Source organism: Moschus berezovskii, chromosome 26 (assembly GCF_049115385.1).
Source record: "Moschus berezovskii isolate FMDL1 chromosome 26, NW_MosBer_1.0, whole genome shotgun sequence".
NCBI classification, from domain to species: domain Eukaryota; kingdom Metazoa; phylum Chordata; class Mammalia; order Artiodactyla; family Moschidae; genus Moschus; species Moschus berezovskii.
Genome location: NC_142485.1, coordinates 46112373 through 46134276, shown reverse-complemented (window position 1 = coordinate 46134276; position 21904 = coordinate 46112373). Strand labels below are relative to the sequence as shown.

The 21904-nt window shown below is 38.4% G+C and overlaps 1 pseudogene; it reads right to left on the bottom strand.

Moving 5' to 3' along the window:
- Positions 1–7688: 7688 nt before the first annotated feature.
- Positions 7689–8628, bottom strand: LOC148773799 (olfactory receptor 10AG1-like; annotated as a pseudogene).
- Positions 8629–21904: the final 13276 nt, after the last annotated feature.

Here is a 21904-nt window from a genome sequence, read left to right as displayed (position 1 = left end):
CACTTTTTTGAATATATGATTCACAAATACTTCCACACCTCAGTTTTATATTAATGTTTTATTGAGACAAAAAGACAACTTATTTTCTCCTCATGAGTCCCTTTTACGTATTTAGCATATAGGAACTTACTATGACTCGTTGATTGTTCAAAGGAAAGACATTGAAATAACCACAGATCAGTACTGATGTAGCTACTATTAAACACAAGCTCTTGAACTAGTTTTCACTATTTTGGGATGCTATTTCAAATAATCGTGAAAGTGTCGTACTTGCTGTGAGCCAAGTTTTAAGGAATCTGCAAAGCCTACATATTTAACAATGATTTTTAATATCAAAGATCATGTAACAGCAGAACAATGTTGATGATAAAGTTAAATATTATTTTAAAAATAAGGAATTTTCCTAAAAATAAAAAAACAAACTTTTAGATCATCAAATGTATGATTGTAAAAAATTACATTTATGAAAAACAAAGTAACAGAAACATGCAACACTTTTCTTTAAAATATCAATGATCGATAGATCTTTCTAAAGTTAGACCTTTCTTGCTAATCTCCCATTGACTCTGGAAGCATATTAAACTATTACAAAATAATAGTGAACCGTGTCTGTATCCTCAGCAGTCCATATCCCAAGAAGTTCATATATCAGTTGAAAGTGTTTTGATTACACGCATACCAAAGCAAAGCATCCTTGAAACACCGGAAGTACTCAGCGACAATGCACACATGATCATCATTAAAATCTACAAACAATAAATGCTGGAGAGGATGTAGAGAAAAGGGAACACTGTTGCACAGTTGGTAGGAATGCACGTTGGTATAGCCACTATGGAGAACAGTATGGAGAATTCTTAAAAAAAAAAAAAAAGTGGTAATAACACTAAAATATTGTTGCTCAGTCACTCAGTATGTCCAACTCTTTGAGACACCATGGACTGCAGCACACCAGGCTACCCTGTCCTTCACTATCTCGTGGAGCTTGTTCAAGCTCATGTCCATTGAGTTGGTGATGCCATCTAATCATCTTGTCCTCTGTCGTCCCCTTCTCCTGCCTTCAGTCTTTCCCAGGAACAGGGTATTTTCTAATGAGTCAGCGCTTCACATCAGGTAGCTAAAGTATTGGAACTTCAGCTTCAGTATCAGTCCTTCCGATGAATATTGAATACAACAATCATTGAGGGCTGTGGAATACTTTTGAAGGTCATCATACTGTCATTACCCCTACCATATGCCAAACTACAGGGAGGGAACACAGCCTCACCCATCAGTAGAAAAGTGGATTAAAGATTTACTGAGCATGGCCCCGCCCATCAGAGTAAGATCCAAATTTCCCCAAAGCCAGTACCTCCCAGAAAGAAACTTCCACAAGCCTCTTACCCTTATCCATCAGAGGGCAGACAGAATGAAAACCACAATCACAGAAAACTAACCAAACTTACCACATGGACCACGGTCTTTTCTCACTTAATGAAACTATGAGCCATGCCCTGTAGGCCCACCTAAGATGGAGAGGTAATGGTGGAGAGTTCTGACAAAGTGTGGTACAATGGACAAGGAACTAGAAACCACTTCAGCATTCTTGCCTTGAGAACCCATGAACAGTATGGAAAGGAAAAAAAAAATATGACACTGAAAGATGAATTTTCCAGGTAGGTAGGTACCCAATATGCTACTGAAGAGTGAAGAAATAGCTCCAGAAGGAATGAAGAGGCTGAGCCAAAGTGGAAACAATACTCAGCTGTGGGTGTGTCTGGTGGTGAAAGTCAAGTCCGATGCTGTACGGAACAATATTGCCTAGGAACCTGGAATGTTAGGTCCATAAATCAAGGTAAACTAGAAGTGGTTAAACAGGAGATGGCAAGAGTGAACATTGACATTTTAGGAATCAGTGAATAAAATGGATGGGAATGGGTAAATTTAATTCAGATGATCATTATATCTATTACTGTGGGCAAGAATCCCTGAGAAGAAATGGAGTAGCCCTCAAAGTCAACGAAAGAATCTGAAATGCAGTACTTGGGTGCAACCTCAAAAATGACAGGTCTCTGTTTGTTTTCAAGGCAAACCATTCAATATCACAGTAATCCAAGGCTATGCTCCAACCACTAATGCCAAAGAAGCTGAAATTGAATGGTTCTATTATGACCTCCAATAAACTGTGGAAAATTCTGAAAGAGATGGGAATACCAGACCACCTGACCTGCCTCTTGAGAAACCTGTATGCAGGTCAGGAAGCAACAGTTAGAACTGGACAAGGAACAACAGACTGGTTCCAAATAGGAAAAGGAGTACATCAAGGTTGTATATTGTCACCCTGTTATTTAATTTCTATGCAGAGTACATCATGAGGAACCCTGGGCTGGAGGAAGCACAAGCTGGAATAAAGATTGCCGGGAGAAATATCAATAACCTCAGATATGCAGATGACACCACCCTTATGCAGAAAGTGAAGAGGAACTAAAGAGCCTCTTGATGAAAGTGAAAGAGAAGAGTGAAAAGTTTGGCTTGAAGCTCAATCAGAAAACAAAGATCATGGCATCTGGTCCCATCACTTCATGGGAAATAGATGGGGAAACAGTGGAAACAGTGTCAGACTTTATTTTTTTGGGGCTCCAAAATCACTGCGGATGCTGACTGCAGCCATGAAATTAAAAGATGCTTACTTCTTGGAAGGAAAGTTATGACCAACCTGCTGCTGCTGCAGATAAGTCACATCAGTCGTGTCCAACTCTGTGTGACCCCATAGATGAAAGCCTACCAGGCTCCCCCGTCCCTGGGATTCTCCAGGCAAGAACACTGGAGTGGGTTGCCATTTCCTTCTCCAATGTGTGAAAGTGAAAAGTGAAAGTGAAGTAGCTCAGTCGTGTCCGACCCTTAGTGACCCCACGGACTGCAGCCTACCAGGCTCCTCCATCCATGGGATTTTCTAGGCAAGAGTACTGGAGTGGCTTGCCATTGCCTTCTAGATAGCATATTAAAAAGCAGAGACATTACTTTGCCAACCAAGGTCCGTCTAGTCAAGTCTATGGTTTTTCCCGTGGTTATGTGTGGAAGTGAGAGTTGGACTGTGAAGAAAGCTGATCGCTGAAGAATTGATGCTTTTGAACTGTGGTGCTGGAGAAGACTCTTGAGAGTCCCTTGGACTGCAAGGAGATCCATCCAGTCCATTCTAAAGGAGATCAGTCCCGGGTGTTCATTGGAAGGACTGATGCTAAAGTTGAAGCTCTAATACTTTGGCCACCTCATGCGACGAGTTGACTCACTGGAAAAGACTTTGATGCTGGGAGGGATTGGGGGCAGGAGGATAAGGGGACGACAGAGAATGAGATGGCTGGATGGCATCACCGACTCGATGGACATGAGTTTGAATTAACTCCAGGGGTTGGTGATGGACAGGGAGGCCTGGCGTGCTGTGATTCATGGGGTCACAAAGAGTCAGACACGACTGAGGGACTGAACTGAACTGAACTGATTATGACCTCCAAGACTTTCTAGAACTAACACACCTAATATATGTCCTTTTCATCATAGGGGACTGAAATGCAAAAGTAGGATGTCAAGAGATACCTGGAGTAACAGGTAAGTTTGGTCTTTGAGCACAAAATGAAGCAGGGCAAATACAAACAGTTTTGCAAGAGAATGCACTGGTCATAGCAAACACCCTCTTCCAACAACACAAGAGGCAACTCTACACATGGACATCACCAGACAGTCAATACTAAGATTGATTATATTCTTTGCAGCCAAAGATGGAGAAGCTGTATACATTCAGCAGAAACAAGATATGACTGTAGGTTTAATCATGAACTCTTTATTGCAAAATTCAGACTTAAACTGAAGAAAGTGGCGAAAACCACGAGGCCATTCAGGTAAGACCTAAATCAAATCCCTTATGATTATACAATAGAAGTGACAAATCAATTCAAGGGATTAGATCTGATAGAGTGCCTAAAGAAATATAAATGGAGGTCTATAATGTTGTAAAGGAGGTGGTAATCAAAATCATCCCCATGAAAACTTCCATAATACCCAGCAATCCCACTCCTGGGTATATACCCTGAGAAAACCGTAATTCAAAGAGATATGCAGCACTATTTACAATAGCCAGGACATTGGAGCAACCTAGATGTACACTGACAGGTGAATGGATAAAGAAGTAGCAGTATATATATTTAATGGAATGTTGCTCAGTCACAGAAAATAATGAATTTGTGTCAGTTCTAATTAGGTGGATGAATCTAGAGCATGCTATATAAAGTGAAGTAAGTCAGAATGAGAAAAGAAAATATTGTGTATTAATGCAAATAAAATGGAATCTAGAAAAATAGTACTGGTGAATCTATTTGCAGGGCAGGATTAGAAAGGTGGACATGGAGAACAGACTTGTGAACACAGCAGGGGAAGGAGAGGGTGGGGAAAATTGAGAGAGCAGCACTGAATCATTTACATTACCATGTGCAAAGCAGATCTAACGGGAAGTTGCTGTGTAACACAGCTCAGCCCAGTGCTGTAAGACAACCTAAAGAGGTGGGGTGGTGTGGAGAATGGGAGGGAAGTTCAAGAGAGAGGGGAGGACATGTGTATCCTTAGGGTTGTTCCACCTTGTTGTGTAGCAGAAACCAATACAACACTGTAAAGCAATTATCCTCCAATTAAAAAAATAAAAAAGCACCAAAATCTACATTCCTGAGAAACATTTCCTGCCACATTACAGCTTTTCACCAGATGAACAGACACAAAAATGTACTATCCACTGCCACAAAACATTGTGAAACATTAATATGTATGCAGATATATTCTCCTTTAGAATTTTATTTAAGCCTGTAAAATAAAACACATTTATTTACTTCACAGAGCACTTCTGGTGAGGTGATATGACTAGTCTTATTCTTTAAAAATAAAGACATTGGAGTGTCAGGTTCCTTATGCTTTCCTGCTTTCCCATTCTTAGATATGACTTCTGCACCCTTCCAAGAATGAAAGATGGAGAAGGAAATGGCAACCAACTCCAGTATCCTTGCCTGGAAAACCCCATGGACAGAGGAGCCTGGTGGGCTGCAAAGAGTTGGGTATGACTGAGTGACTAACAATAAGGATGAAAGCAGTGGAAACAAAAGACAACGCTTGTTGACATCTATCTTCATGTTATTAGCCAAAATTGAGTTATCGCTTCATTCTCAGCTGGAAAGGAATCTAAGAAATTGAATATTTCAAATCCTCATAGTACAGCTAAATTGGTTATGAGATTGAAGTTTTGAATTTGTATATCCTGAGCAGGTGTGTGCCATCTCTTATATTATTTTCTGCGAACATCATTATCTTCTGTGTATTAGTTGTCTCTTGGAGTTTTAGTAAATTACCACAAACTGAGTGCCTTAAAATTTGTTATCTTAGAGTTCTGTAGATGATAGGTCAAAAGTGTTGGGAGGGCCACATTTCTTTTTTATGCTTTAGTGAGTATTCCATCTTTCTTGTTCAGTTAAATTATTGGAAAAATTTACTTCCTTGAGGTTGTGGGACAGAGGACTGATTTCTTGCGAGCAACTGGTCAAATGCCATGCTCACTTTCTAGAGATCAGGACAGTCCTTGCTCTTTGTCCCAACAGACTTTGGAGTCAACAATGACAAAAATGAGCCCTCCTTTTCTTGGCTCCATCTGTGGTAACCTATTGTTTGAATATTGCTTTTCTTTCTTTTCTTGTTTTTAAATCTTATGTGATCAGATTGGTTCTACCTGAATAATCTCCCTATCTCAATGATTTATGATATTAATCATATCCCTAAAGCCCATTTTGTCAAGTAATGTACTGTACTTGTTTCCAGGGATTCTAATTCATCTCACTTGGAGAGATATGTATCACAATCTCCCAATGAAATAGCATGACTGGCTTATGTGGTCTTCATTTGATTGAACCATTAACTTCCATAAATTATTCTCTGATACACCATATGATAGTACATCCCAGGATAAAGCCAGTTAGGTTATAATTAAAACTAAAACTGCTGCTGCTTCTGCTAAGTCACTTCAGTCATGTCCGATTCTGTGGGACCCCATAGACGGCAGCCCACCAGGCTCCCCTGTCCCTGGGATTCTCCAGGCAAGAACACTGGAGTGGGTTGCTATTTCCTTCTCCAATGAATGAAAGTGAAAAGTAAAAGTGAAGTCGCTCAGTCGTGTCTGACTCTTAGCTACCCTGTGGACTGCAGCCCACTAGGCTCCTCCATCCGTGGGATTTTCCAGGCAAGAGTAATGGAGTTGGGTGCCGTTGCCTTCTCTGAAACTAAAACTGGAGAATGGAATAATTTTCAAAAGAACTGTAGCAGAAGTTCTCAGGGACGGCTACACCAAATCATCTCTTAATGTTGCTGAATTTGAGGATGGAATTGGGAAGATGGGCATTAATAATCCTAGTGAAATATGTTCACTTGATTATATCAGTCAATGATTTAAAATTTTCAACACTAAAGGAGGGAATAAAGACATGGAAAGTGAGTCCAGACACACTAATGTAATGCAACTGTATGGACTGTGGGTAATTCTGAAAACAACTTCTAAAACTTTTCTTCACCTTTATATCCATATATATTTTCTTTTAAAAATTCAAATTGACATAGATTTAGCAGTTAGAATGCAGTTATGTAGGATGAAATAATGCAAAGCAAATTATTTTGGATCAAATTTGCTAAGTAGAATATGCAAATATGTGCAAAGTAAACCAGTTAAGATGAGTAGGAAGGTACTGTTTTACCATGCACTTAGGAAGAGAACAAAGTCTATGAATGCTATTCTTTTGGTTTTATGATTGGAGTAATTTCATGTGAGTTTATAGTAGATAAGTAAATATGCTCCCAATACTATTAGCTCTCTGAAAAATCTAGATTTTTTTTGCTAGCAGTCGGATGTTGGCACTAGCAATATTCATTTACCCATTCACTCATTCAATCCCTCCTTCAAACATACAATTTTCAACTGTTAGTGGTCATTTTCTGTGGTATAAAATCAAAGAATGCCAACAAATACAAGTGTGGAGATACAGATAATTATTTAGATAAGTAAGCATATGTTTTCCAGTATATTTAAGCCAAAAAATGTAACTGATTCAATTGTTTTAATTTTTTAATATGTAAATTACTATGTAATTCATGAGGAAGGATTATTCTTATGCATGGAGGATTGACGACTCATTTGTCTAGTATATATCTAAGACCAGTAAATTGTGGATTTGTTTTTTAAAGTATTCATAAGTGCATCTGAGAAAAGAAATGGTGAGTCCTTTGGACTGCAAGGAGATCCAGCCAGTCCATTCTAAAGGAGATGAGTCTTGGGTGTTCATTGGAAGGACTAATGCTAAAGCTGAAACTCCAATACTTTGGCCACCTTATGCGAAGAGTTGACTCACTGGAAAAGACTCTGATGCTAGGGGGTATTGGGGGCAGGAGGAGAAGGGGATGACAGAGAATAAGATGGCTGGATGGCATCACCGACTCGATGGACATGAGTTTTAGTGAACTCTGGGAGTTGGTGATGGACAGGGAGGCCTGGCATGCTGTGATTCATGGGGTCGCAAAGAGTCGAACACTACTAAGTGACTGAACTGAACTCCTTAAAAAGGGAAGATAGAAGCTGAAAATATTTCTCTGTTAACTGTTTAGCAAGCAAAACATTTATAATTAAAATCACCAAATTATTTTTTGAGCAATAATTCTCTCAGAGCTGTAATCACATCCTTGCTCTGAAGGCTGTGCATCATGTGTTGAACATCGGAGTCACAATAGTGTAGAACAGAGAGAACAGTTCGTCAGTTCCTGCAGAATGACTGGATTTTGGTCTTGAGTAGGTAATGGCAGCAGATCCGAAGAATAAAAGCACAACCATCAGGTGAGGAGAGCATGTGGAGAAGGCTTTAGCCTGTCCTCTGGCTGTTGGTGACCTCAGAATAGTGGAAATGATTTGGCTATAGGAGGCAAGGATCAACATAAAAGGTACAGCAACAAACAACAGAGCTGCTGCATAGACTGAGAGCTCATGTGCAAAAGTGTCTCCACAAGCCAGCTTCAGAATGCTCGGAATGTCACAGAAGAAGTGGTTAATCTCGTTCGAATGACAGAAACACAGAAAGAAGATCTGGCACATTTGCCCTATCTTCACTGGGATTCCACTGACCCAGGAGACCACAGCCAGCTGGAGGCATACCTTTGGGGTGATGGCAGGGGTAGTGCAGAGGGTCACAGATGATCACACAGCGGTTGTAGGCCATCACCACCAGGAGGAAACACTCAGTGGCTCCAAGGATAAGGAAGAAGCACATTTGCGCAGCACAGTCCAGCACAGAAATGCTTCTGTCCTGAGTCCAAAGGTTCACCAGAATCCTAGGAGAGTAATGGACACGTAACAGATTTCCAAGAAGGGTAAATTTTCCAGGAAAAATACATGGGTTTGTGCAGTGCAGGGTCAAGCCTAGTTAGTATTATTATAAGACTGTTTCCAATAAAGATTATTATGTAAATAATGGAGAACACCCCAAAGAATAGCCCTTGAAGGTTTGGAATTTCAGAAAACCCCAGGAGTACAAATTGTATCACTGTGGACATGTTGTCTTCTGCTTCCATCTCTTCATATTTCATCTGTGGTAATGATGCAATCAAAGATACTATTATTTCACTTTCTTTGGCTTTTGTTTCCTTATCTATATAAAAGATGGTACACCATTCATTTTTTCCAATTCCATTAGAAAACAAGCTTATAATTGCTAAGTGTCTAACAGTTTGTGAATTACATTTTTCATCATTATTAAATTAATTTGTAAGAAAAGTTATCCATTTAAACTTTATTTTCTGCCATGAATTATCATCTTTTTCTGAAGATATGTGATTATAATTTTGCTCTTCATCTGAAAGGTCAAAAATGCAAAAATTTGAGTTAAATTCATTTACATAGTTATTTTTCTCTTTCAGTCTATGTTTTTCTCTTCACCTCTCAATTCTGTGTTTAATTATTATCAATTGAAAGTTAATTTGATTGCATGGTGAAATACATTGTAAGTGACCTAAAATAGTTTTAGGGATGAATATAGTTCATCTTTAAAGTGTTGGTTTTCCTGTGGTATTTCCAAAGTCTTGTTTGGCACTGGCATTCTACGTATTTCATTTTTTTCTTACAAATAAAATTGATGAGCTGACTATATAATATTATGGGATATTGCTAGTTTTCAAACATGTGTATTTCAGTGTAAAGTCCATAAATCAGTAGTGATAAGTTCTATTCAGATTTCTTCATTGAGAGAAAAGGAATTTTAAGCTATTCTTTTGGCCCAGGAACACTCCAGATGTAAGAGGCAAATATATCCAGGTTTATGTCCATGAAAGCAGTGCTAGCTAGAATGTTCACCTGTCACTTACTGACTGCATGAAAGAGACTCTTTGCACAACTCATCTGTGAGATCTTCCTAAATTACCCACATCTTCAGCAATTCCTGTTTTATTGATGATCCCATTCAACTTATTCATTCTTTCTTTTTTGCATGTGTTTTTGTTAGTCATGTATGTGACTGAGATAGGTTGAGATTTCCCAACTTTTTTGCATTTTTCTTTGTATTTTAACTATATTACTAGCTTCTTTTGGTTTTTCTGTAGATCTTTTTTGGCAATGCATAGTATAATTCTTCCACTAAGTGTGATTCATTAACTTCTAGAATATATTAAAGATGAATCAATTTGATTGCTTCTTTGGAATTTCCCCCAAGGTATAAGAACCCGGATACTTAGTCAGTAGAGCATCAGACTTTTAGTCTGAGGGTCCAGGGTTCAAGTCCCTGTTCAGGCAGAGGTTATTTTGGGCTTCCCCGATAGCTCAGCTGGTAAAGAATCTCTCTGCAATGCAGGAGACCCCGATTTGATCCTGGTTGGAAAGATCCCCTGGAGAAGGGAAAGGCTACCCACTCCAGTATTCTAGCCTAGAGAATTCCATGGACTGTATAGTCCGTGGGGTCACAAAGAGCCAGACACAACTAGAGACTTTCACTTCACTTCACTTCCAAAGTATAAACATGGATTCCCACTGAAAAGGTAAATCTCTCCTTCCTCTCTTTCCTGTTAGAGATCAAGCATACATTTCGTGGGGCGTGAATGTGTGTATATTTAGAAATTATACTCTTTTTACTCATTCTTGCAGAAGTAGTAAATTACTTCATTGTTTTCAGCATGTTATACATGTATTTTTCATATTATGTGCTAACTTATTTAGCCATTCCCCATTGGCTCAGATGTTAAAGAATCTGCCTACAATGCAGGAGACCCCAGTTCGATCCCTGGGTTGGGAAGATCCTCTGGAGAAGGAAATGGCTACCCACTCCAGTATTCTGGCCTGGAGAATCCCGCAGACAGAGGAGCCTGGTGGACTACAGTCCATGGGGTCACAAAGAGTCAGACATGACTGAGCGATTAACACTTTTGGTTAACTTATTTGAAAGCCAATAGAAAATAAGTCACTGAAAATAAGATGCACAACTAAATACATATTCTAAGGGTATTAAGTGAGGACAAAAGTCAAGATTTCTGCTGCAAGGGGAACACATGTACACCCGGGGCGGATTCATGTCAATGTATGACAAAACCAACAAATATAATATTGTAGAGTAACTAGCCTCCAATTAAATAAATACATAAATAAATAAAAATGTAGACAGACATGGGGTAGAACCAATAGTCCATACAAAAGCAAGAATACTGGGGTGGTTTGCCATCCCCTTCTCAGGGGATTTTTCCTACCCAGGTGTCAAACCCAGATCTTCTGCACGGCAGGCAGATTCTTAATCGTCTGAGCCATCTGGGAAGCCATACACTATTTATATATGTAGTATCTACAATATCTTAAACTACACATTACAGTACTAAAGATATTCAAACTTTTTCTATTATCATACAATTTTGTCAATAAAAATGTGATTGGCAGAAATGAAAAAATGTTATGAATGAGTCTTTTAAATTGTCAGAAGCTAGTGGCTGACAGATGCATCATATATGAGTCTATGAAATCATGCCTCCTTTTTTCAATACCTTGTCCCAACACCGTTACCAAATTTTACTCACATACTTAAATCAATGTAGAGTGTAGTACTTGGATACTGATTAAAATTGCTTGTTGAATGAATCATTAGTCTTTTAGCAAGCAGCATGCACCTACATTTGATCGGTGCATCCATTTCCCGCAGAAACTGCCATTTGTTTTATTCTTTTTATTGTATCTGCTGTTTATGTATGTAAGGTTTTCTCTCATTTTTTAATCACCTTTGTAAATTATTCCTTGATGTTCAGGTAGGATAGTGCATTTGAAAAGCATACTGAAACTAAGATGTCAAAGAAAAGCCAGAAAAAGTAAGAAAGCAAAACTTAATATCAAGAATGGAGTGTTCCACATTTATTAAAATATTTTTGTCTCAACTTTTTATCTGTCAAATGGAAACTTTTTATGAATAGTAAATAGAATTGTCAGTATAAAACCATTTCTAAAGGAAGAAATATTATAGTTATTCAAATTCTATACAAACTGTACTTACATTCTAAACTCAATCTCACGTTCAAAGATTTCCTCAAATCTTGTGACATATTTTTTGGTTTCTTTGACTTCTGAAAACTGTCAATGCTTCTCTTTATACAATTCAAAGAGAAAATCACTATATAATTCATCTAAATAGAGCCACTTTCGTTTTTGTTAAAATAATTCATGTTTATTGTTCTGGTATTTCCACTGAAATGACAATTTTCTTTGATATAGGGATTATGATATCATGTAAATCAGGTATATCACAATGCATTTAATACTGTCTAGAGCAAGTTTATGAAATCAATTTGAAATAGGAAATGAAAACCTAAAATTGGTGAATACAGTCTGAAGCTTGCTTCCTTTAGGATAAAAAAGAAAACAGGCCAATATTACTTTAATATTTTCTCATTCATTTGCATAGAATTTAATTTTAACAAACAAATGATTCCCTTGGTATTGGATGAGAACACATTTTAATAACTCCTTTTACTGTCGTACAACTTAGTTAAATAATTTAAAAAATTTTTGTGATATATCCTGATTTAATACTACATGCAAACTACTTAAATTGACTGACGATAATGATAATAAGGTTGCAATCTTTGATATTTTGGCCAAATATATTACGAGACATTTTCTGGTGGCTCAGTGGTAAAGAATCTGCCTGGAATGTAAGAGATGAGAGACGTGGGTTCAGTCCCTGGGGCAGAAAGATCTCCTACAGAAGGGCATGGCAATCCACTCCAGTACTCTTGCCTGGAGAATCCCAAGGACAGAGGAGACTGGTGAACCACAGTCCATAGGTTCCCAAAGAGTCAGACGACTTAAGCGACTGAGTGCACACATGCATATTACAAAGTACTCTGTAATTTCTCACTTGATAATATAATGATGAGAATCTGAAAAGTAAAGAGATCATTTGAATCAGGGTTTTCTAAATTAATTAGCAGTAAGAAGAAAGAACTGAACTGAACTGAAGAAGAAAGGATCTATTTTTAATTCTTCTGAAATGAATGCCTTTTTTGCTGATGCTAAATCTACATAGATATTTGTAAAGCTAAATTTGCTATTGGAAAAAAATGATTTATGCTTACCTGTTTGAACTGAAGCTAAATGCAATGCTTACCTTTATAGATAGAGTTAAAAGACAGAAACAAGTGAGACTTTTTTGTTTTGGCAATTAGGCAATTTACATTTATTTGGAACAGAGGCTAACCACAGTCTATAATATATTCCTTGTCATAAAAATTAGTGCTCTTTAAATAGAAAATAGTCTTTACCCTTCAGTTCAGTTCAGTTCAGACGTTCAGTTGTGTCCGACTCTGTGACCTGATGAATCACAGCACGCCAGGCCTCCTTGTCCATCACCAAATCCCAGAGTTCACTCAAACTCATGTGCATCGAGTCGGTGATGCCATCCAGCCATCTCATTCTCTGTCGTCCCCTTCTCCTCCTGCCCCCAATCCCTCACAGCATCAGAGTCTTTTCCAGTGAGTCAACTCTTCATATGAGGTGGCCAAAGTATTGCAGTTTCAGCTTTAGCATCAGTCCTTCCAATGAACACCCAGGACAAATCTCCTTTAGAATGGACTGGTTAGATCTCCTTGCAGTATAAGGGACTCTGAAGAGTCTTCTCCAACACCACAGTTCAAAAGCATCAATTCTTCGTCAATCAGCTTTCTTCACAGTCTAACTCTCACATCCATACATGACCACGGGAAAAACCATAGCCTTGACTAGACGGACCTTGGTTGGCAAAGTAATGTCTCTGCTTTTTAATATGCTGTCTAAAGGAAATGGCAACCCACTCCAGTATTCTTGCCTGGAGAATCCGAAGGACAGAGGAGCCTGTTGGGCTGCTGTCTATGGGGTCGCACAGAGTCGGACACGACTGATGCAACTTAGCAGCAGCAGCAGGTTGGTCATAATTTGGGATCAGCTTATTCCCCATGTCACTTCTTAATTAAACTATACCTTTCTGTCTGACACTGGAGGGGTTTGGTATGACAACCAAAATCATATCTGTCCATATTATTCCTTAAAATTTTCGACCTATTTTCCTGTATTTTGTGATTATTAAGAAAGGGAAGTGTTGTAAAATCAGAAAATTATTATTACATATTACTGACTCTATAAAATAAAGATGTTCTAAAAAAGATTTAAGTGAATAATGTCTTGAAGAGAATTGTCTTTGTCATTAAAAATTCAAAAGTAAGAAATCTAGAAGACTTGGGACAATTAGATCATGTTCAATAAGAATTTTCCATCTCCACATTCACACTAAGCCGGTAGACCTCACCGTCTCCTAGACTACAGAAAGGGGAGTAAGGGGAAGGGGACACACACTCATTCCTTTTCAGTGTACACGCTGAAAGCAGGAGCCCAGTGGGCTACAGTCCAGAGTGTCGCACAGACAACTAAGCATGCACACATGTAAGCAGGAATAAATAGACTTGTATAAAGAATAATGAAAAGAGAGTTAGAACAATACATTTTAGAAATATTTTGTCCAGGATTTGAGAGATATCACTATTGAAGGTTTATATGTTATGTAACTTTTCAAGTATTTGGTGGTCTTCCTCTTATTGATCTACATTTTTACTTAATATAAATGCAACATATCACAATCTATGAGATGGAGCCAAAGCAGTAGTTAAATAAAATATTATAGTACTGAACACTTAGAATATTAAAATAGCATCTTAAGACAATAAATTAAATTTTCACCACAATAAATTCTAAAAGTCATAGTAAAATAAATCCAAATCAAACAGAAGGAACAAAAAACAAAAATAATAGAAATCACTCAGTTCAGTGCATTTCAGTCACTCAGTTGTGTCCAACTCTTTGTGCCTCCATGAATGACAGCACACCAGGCCTCCCTGTTTATCACCGACTCCTGGAGTTCACTCAAACTCATGTCCATCGAGTCGGTGATGCCATCCAGCCATCTCATTCTCTATCGTCCTCTTCTCTTCCTGCCCCCAATCCCTCCCAGCATCAGAGTCTTTTCCAGTGAGTCAACTCGTGGCATGACATGGCCAAAGGATTGGAGTTTTAGCTTTAGCATCAGTCCTTCCAATAAACACCCAGGAATGATCTCCCTTAGAATGGACAGGTTAGATCTCCTTACAGTCAAGGGACTCTCAAGAGTCCTCTCCAGCTCCACAGTTCAAAAGCATCAATTCTTCGGCGATCAGCTTTCTTCACAGTCCAACTCTCACATCCAAACATGACCACTGGAAAAACCATAGCCTTGACTAGACGGACCTTGGTTGGCAAAGTAATTTCTCTGCTTTTTAATATGCTATCTAGGCTGGTCATAACTTTCCTTCCAAGGAGTAAGCGTCTTTCAATTTCATGGCTGCAATCAGCATCCGCAGTGATTTTGGAGCCCCCAAAAATAAAGTCTGACACTGTTTCCACTGTTTCCCCATCTATTTCCTATGAAGTGATGGGACCAGATACCATGATCTTAGTTTTCTGGATGTTGAGCTTTAAGCCAACTTTTTCCCTCTCTTCTTTCACTTTCATCAAGAGGCTTTTTTAAGTTCCCCTTCACTTTCTGCCATAAGGGTGGTGTCATTTGCTTATCTGAGGTTATTTATATTTCTCCCTGCAATCTTGATTTCAGCTTGTGCTTTTTCCAGCTCAGTGTTCCTCATGGTGTACTCTGCATATAAGATAAATAGGCAGGGTGACAATATTCATTGTTGACATACTCCTTTTCCTATTTGGAACCAGTCTGTTGATCCATGTCCGGTTCTAAGTGTTCCTTCCTGACCTGCATAGAGATATCTCAAGAGGCAGGTGAGGTGGTCTGGTATTCCCATCTGTTTCAGAATGTCCCATTGTTTATTGTGATCCACAGAGTCAAAGGATTTGGCATAATCGATGAAGCAGAAATAGATGTTTTTCTGTAACTCTCTTGCTTTCTCCATGATCCAGCAGATATTGGAAATTTGATTTCTGGTTCCTCTGCCTTTCTAAAACCAGCTTGAACATCTGGAAGTTCACGGTTCATGTATTGCTAAAGCCTGGCTTGGAGAATTTTGAGCATGACTTTACTAGCGTGTGAGATGAGTGCAATTTTGTGGTAGTTTGAGCATTCTTTGGCATTGCCTTCCTTTGGGATGGGGATGAAGACTGACCTTTTCCAGTCCTGTGGCCACTGCTGAGTTTTCCAAATTTGCTGGCATATTGAGTGCAGCACTTTCACAGCATCATCTTTCAGGACTTGAAACAGTTCAACTGGAATTCCATCACCTTCACTAGCTTTGTTCGTCATGACGCTCTCTAAGGCCCACTTGACTTCACATTCCAAGATGTCTGGTTCCAGGTGAGTGATTACGCCATCATGATTCTCTTCGTCATGAAGACAGTACTTCTGTGTATTCTTGCCACCTCTTCTTAATATCTTCTGCTTCTGTTAGGTCCATACCATTTCTGTCCTTTATCAAGCCCATCTTTGAATGAAATGTTCCCTTGATATCTCTAATTTTCTTGAAATGATGATCTCTTGTTTTTCCTATTCTGTTGTTTTCCTCTATTTCTTTGCATTGATCGCTGAGGAAGGCTTTCTTATCTCTCCTTGCTATTCTTTGGAACTCTGCATTCAGATGCTTATATCTTTCCTTTTCTCCTTTGCTTTTCCCTGCTCTTCTCTTCACAGCTATTTGTAAGGCCTCCTCAGACAGCCATTTTGCTTTTTTGCATTTCTTTGCCATGGGGATGGTCTTGGTCCCTGTCTCCTGTACAATGTCACGAACCTCCGTCCAGAGTTCGTCAGGCACTCTATCTATCAGATCTAGACCCTTAAATCTATTTCTTACTTCCACTGTATGATCATAAGGGTTTTGATTTAGGTCATATCTGAATGATCTAGTGGTTTTCCCTACTCTCTTCAATTTCAGTCTGAATTTGGCAATAAGGAGTTCATTATCTGAGCCACAGTCAGCTCCTGGTCTTGTTTTTGCTAACTGTATACAGCTTCTCCATCCTTGGCCGCAAAGAATACAATCAATCTGATTTCGGTTTTGACCATCTGGTGATGTCCATGTGTAGAGTCTTCCCTTGTGTTGTTGGAAGAGGGTGTTTGCTATGACCAGGGCATTCTCTTGGCAAAACTCTATTAGCCTTTGCCCTTCATTCTGTGCTCCAAGACCAAGTTTGCCTGTTACCCCAGGTGTTTCTTGGCTTCCCACTTTTGCATTCCAGTCCCCTAAAATGAAAAGGACATCTTTTTTGGGTGTTAGTTCTAAAAGATCTTCTACGTCTTCATAGAGCCATTCAACTTCGACTTCTTCAGCATTACTGGTTGGGGCACAGGCTTGGATTAGTCTAATATTAAATTGTTTGCCTTGGAAACGAACAGAGATCATTCTGTCATTTTTTAGATTGCATCCAAATACTACATTTGGACTCTTTTGTTGACCATGATGGCTACTCCATTTCTTCTAAGGGATTCCTGCTCACAGGAGTAGATATAATAGTCATCTGAATTAAATTCACCCATTCCAGTCCATTTTAGTTCACTGATTTCTAGAATGTCTACGTTCACTCTTGTCCTAATTCCTCTAGGATATTTATGTGCTTGTGTACTAAGTAGCTTTCAGTTGTGTGTGATTCTTTGTGACCCAGTGGACTGTAGGCCACCAGGTTCCTCTGTCCATGGGTTTCTCCAGGCAAGAATCCTGGAGTCAGTTACCTTGTTATTTAAAGCACTACAGAATAAAGTAATACATCGCTGAAAAGAAATGTTATGGCTAGGGACATTTTTGGTTGCTTTCCAAAATATTTGAATGGCTAGTGTAATGAGCTGGTTCAATTGTACATTGACACGTGAGAGAACTAATTTCCAAGGCCGAAAGAAATCTATTTCTACTTAAAGAGCACTATTTGCTTTGGAGAGAGCAAATGATTTAGAAAGACATTTGCAACACCTAAACTTCAAATTGTTTAAAGTTGAATATCAATAGAACAACATTTAAAATACTGCATATCAAAGAAAGAAATAACTTCATTCCAATCCAGGAAGATAAGCATGAACTCTTACATCAAAAGTGTTGTTTACATTTTAGATTGATTTTCTTAGCTAATCATGCCATAAATATCAAAGTTCATTAAGCCAGATTTTTACAGGCTATTAAGATAATATATTAAATTTGATAAGTTAGACTATATTTCAGGCAATGTCTTCGTTATTCTGTTAGAAAATTAGTGTGATAAATGACTAAAAGAATTTTGAAATGTATTGTTAGTTTTAATGTAAAAAGTTATTAAAATAGTTGAGGCAGTTTTGAAGAAAATTCTAAACGTAGGAAAACTTACTGAAGAAAGCAGTAATTGTCTTCTTTTTAAATGTTTTAAAAGTGTTTGCATACTGCCATCAATGAAATGCAGTATTATTTCTGAAGAAACACTATTTTGAAAAGTATTAGTTGCTCAGTTGTGTCCAACTCTTTCTCCTCATGGACTGTAGCCCACCAGGCTCCTCTGTCCATGAAATTTTCCCACAAGAATATTAGAGTCTTCAGTAGATATTCCCTTCTCAAGTGGTTCTACCTGACCCAATGTTCAAACCCAGGTCCCCTGCACTGCAGGCAGACTCTTTACCATCTGAGGCAACAGGAAAGTCCTCTTGAATGGAATCTAACATTTTAAGGCATTAAAAGAAAAATCATTGATGTTATACTTTTCTGATTAAACAAATACTACAAAATCAGACTACAGATATAACTGTCTTTGTCCTCATCCAGAGGGAGTTAGAGCCCTGAGGTCATTAGCTAAGTAAAAGAGAAATTGGCCTGTGTCCCTAAGAAAAGAAGCCAAACTAAAGGAAAAACAAACACAAAGCCTCAGTTAAAAGAATCAAGCCTGTTTACTGTTCACTTGGAAGGACTTCTGCAAAAGAAAAGTTTGAGTAGAATTAATTTTAGAGTAATGACGTGACACTGCCTTTCTCCATCTACAGTGAAGGACTATAAGTATACAATCAAATCACAATACTACTCTCATGTCCAGTATTAGGTGTAGATTGAAAACACTGGTGCTGGTTTAGTCACTATCCTATCTGACTCTTGCGATCCCCATGGACTGAAGCCCAACAGACTCCTCCATCCAAGAGATTTCCCAGGCAAGAATACTGGAGCGGGTTGCCATTTCTTTCCCCAGGGGATCTTCCTGACCCAGAGATTGGACCCATGTCTCCTCCATTACAGGTGGATTCTTTATTGGTGAGCCACCAGGGATTCACTAAGGTGAATATTTTGTTATGAAAATACTGAGAATAATTCATAGGTTGTGACATTTCCATATCTTTCTCTCCCTTCTTTCTTTTCCTCCCTCTCTCCTTCCCGCCCTTCTTCCTTCTTTCTTTCCCCCTTCCCCATCTCTCCCCCTCTCTTTCTCTTGTCCTCTTCTTTCTTTTCTCTATGTTGCTTGAATTTCATCCAGCTCATAATCATTTTATTGCTTAAGTATCATTTGAGAAAACAAAATGTGGAGAGCCTTATAATAGATGTGGTGGATAATAACACCATCTCTGTATTGCATGTGTGAATGTGTGCTCAATTGTGTCTGACTCTTTGCAATCTCCTAGACTTTAGCCCATCAGGCTCCTCTGTCCATGGAATTTTCCAGGCAAGAATGCTGGAGAGGGCTGCTATCTCCTCCTCCAGGCAATCTTCCAGACCCAGGGATCGAACCTGCAACTCTTGCATCTCCTGCACTGACAGGTGGATTGTTTTCCACTAGTGCCATGTGGGAAACCCCTCTGTATTGCAGAACACTGTAATTTCAATTAAACTGTTTTGGAAAGTAAACATAAAATCATTTAACACAAATAGAAACTGTTAATCAAAGTCTGAAATAAATAGTGGACTTGGAATTTGTAGTCACCAACTGTTCGGTTTGTACACTTTTTCTTCGTAACTCCGTTCTTAGTGTTTTAGGTTATTAAAACGGAAATAATGAGTCCAACACAACGTGTGATCAATATATACATCGTTTGCTGTCATAGATGAACACATAATATTTTTCAGTATTATAATAAAACCATGCATGAATGGTATCCCTGACACCACCTGGAAAACATTCCAAATTCATGGAGAAAATCCTTGGTATTTTTATATGAAGGAAAGATTTTATGTTACTATAATATTTAAGGAGGGAATTAGAAATTGGATAGAAATTGCTTAAGAACTTCTCTACATTTCAAAAGGTTTTATCATGCAATTTCTATTTAATATTCATAATACATGTGGAAATTTCAAAAATTACTTATAATTGCATCTTATTAAGAACTTGTCTCAAATCTTAGTTAAGCAAATTAGTACTCAGTTGTAGACTGCTAATTTCCAACTTGTTTTTCAATTTCTATTTTTACTTTTCTCTGATTTGATTTTCCCAAAATACTTAAGAAAAATATGGAAGAAGGTTATTGTTACAATACTGGAGAAGAATTAAGACGAGACTTCAATGTGCAGAGAGAGAGAAGAACACAAAACACAATAATGAGAATAGTGCATCCCATTGGCAAATCATTAGTGGAGGATATAGTAATCTAATTAACATTGGATACTGTTATCCATTCATAAATCAAATACTTACTGGGTTACTTATATATGTTAGTTCCCAGGAAGGAGAAGTATATATAAATGATACATTATATGTTCCCCTGAAATTACCTGTTGCAGTAAAAGTAACTTGGATTTTGAGTTGTACATGCCTAAAATTGTCTTAATAATGCCTTCTATTTGCTTTGATCTTAGACTATTTCAGTTCAGTTCAGTTCAGTCGCTCAGTTGTGTCCGACTCTCCGCGACCCCATGAATCACAGCACGCCAGGCCTCCCTGTCCATCACCAACTCCCGGAGTACACTCAAAATCATGTCCACAGAGTTGGTGATGCCATCCAGCCATCTCATTCTCCGTCGTCCCCTTCTCCTCCCACCCCCAACCTTTCCCAGCATCACAGTCTTTTCCAGTGAGTCAACTCGTCGCATGAGATGGCCAAAGTATTGGAGTTTCAGCTTTAACATCAGTCCCTCCAATGAACATCCAGGATTGATCTCCTTTAGAATGGACTGGTTGGATCTCCTTGCAGTCCAAGGGACTCTCAAGAGTCTTCTCCAACACCACAGTTCAAAAGCATCCATTCTTCGGCGATCAGCTTTCTTCACAGTCCAACTCTCACATCCATACATGACCGCAGGAAAAACCACAGCCTTGACTAGACGGACCTTTGTTGGCAAAGTAATGTCTCTGCTTTTTAATATACTATCAAGGTTGGTCATAACTTTCCTTCCAAGGAGCAAGCGTCTTTTAATTTCATGGCTGCAATCAGCATCTGCAGTGATTTTGGAGCCCAAAAAAACAAAGTCTGACACTGTTTCCACTGTTTTTCCATCTATTTCCCATGAAGTGATGGGACCAGATGCCATGATTTTTGTTTTCTGAATGTTGAGCTTCAAGCCAACCTTTTCACTCTCCTCTTTCACTTTCATCAAGAGGCCTTTGAGTTCCTCTTCACTTTCTGCCATAAGGGTGGTGTCATCTGCATATCTGAGGTTATTGATATTTCTCCCGGCAATCTTGATTCCAGCTTGTGCTTCTTCCAGCCCAGCGTTCCTCATGATGTACTCTGCATATAAGTTAAATAAGCAAGGTGACAATGTACAAACTTAACGTACACCTTTTCCTATTTGGAACCAGTCGGTTGTTCCATGTCCAGTCTGACTGTTGCTTCCTGACCTGCATACAGGTTTCTCAAGAGGCAGGTCAGGTGGTCTGGTATTCCCATCTCTTTCAGAATGTTCACAGTTTATTGTGATCCACACAGTCAAAGGCTTTGGCATAGTCAATGAAGCAGAAATAGATGTTTTTCTGAAAATCTCTTGCTTTCTCCATGATCCAGCAGATGTATATAGCATTTTTAAGTTGAAATTTATTGAAAGCGTGGCTGTCAATTGCAGGAATTACCACTCAAATGCAAAATCAGTATTTGAGATTTGATTAATACCTCTTTGGCTGAGTTCTTTATGACTCTTTCAATTGAAATAAACTGACCATACCAACTATCACAACACAAAAAAAAATCACAACGGTCATTCCCCAAATCACTTTTTCTGGCTTATTTTTAAATTATAGTTGCATGATGACTCAAAAATATTTGATAGCTTAAATATAAATAAATGCAATTCAATAGAAATAACATGAGAAAGGAGAATTGATGGAAAGGTCTTCTAAATAAAATTGTCAGATTTCTGGCTATAAATTCATCTCACAAAGCTGAATTACAGAATGCAGCATCGATTATTTCATTATCAGTAACGGGAAAATACAGCCATCTATCAGCAG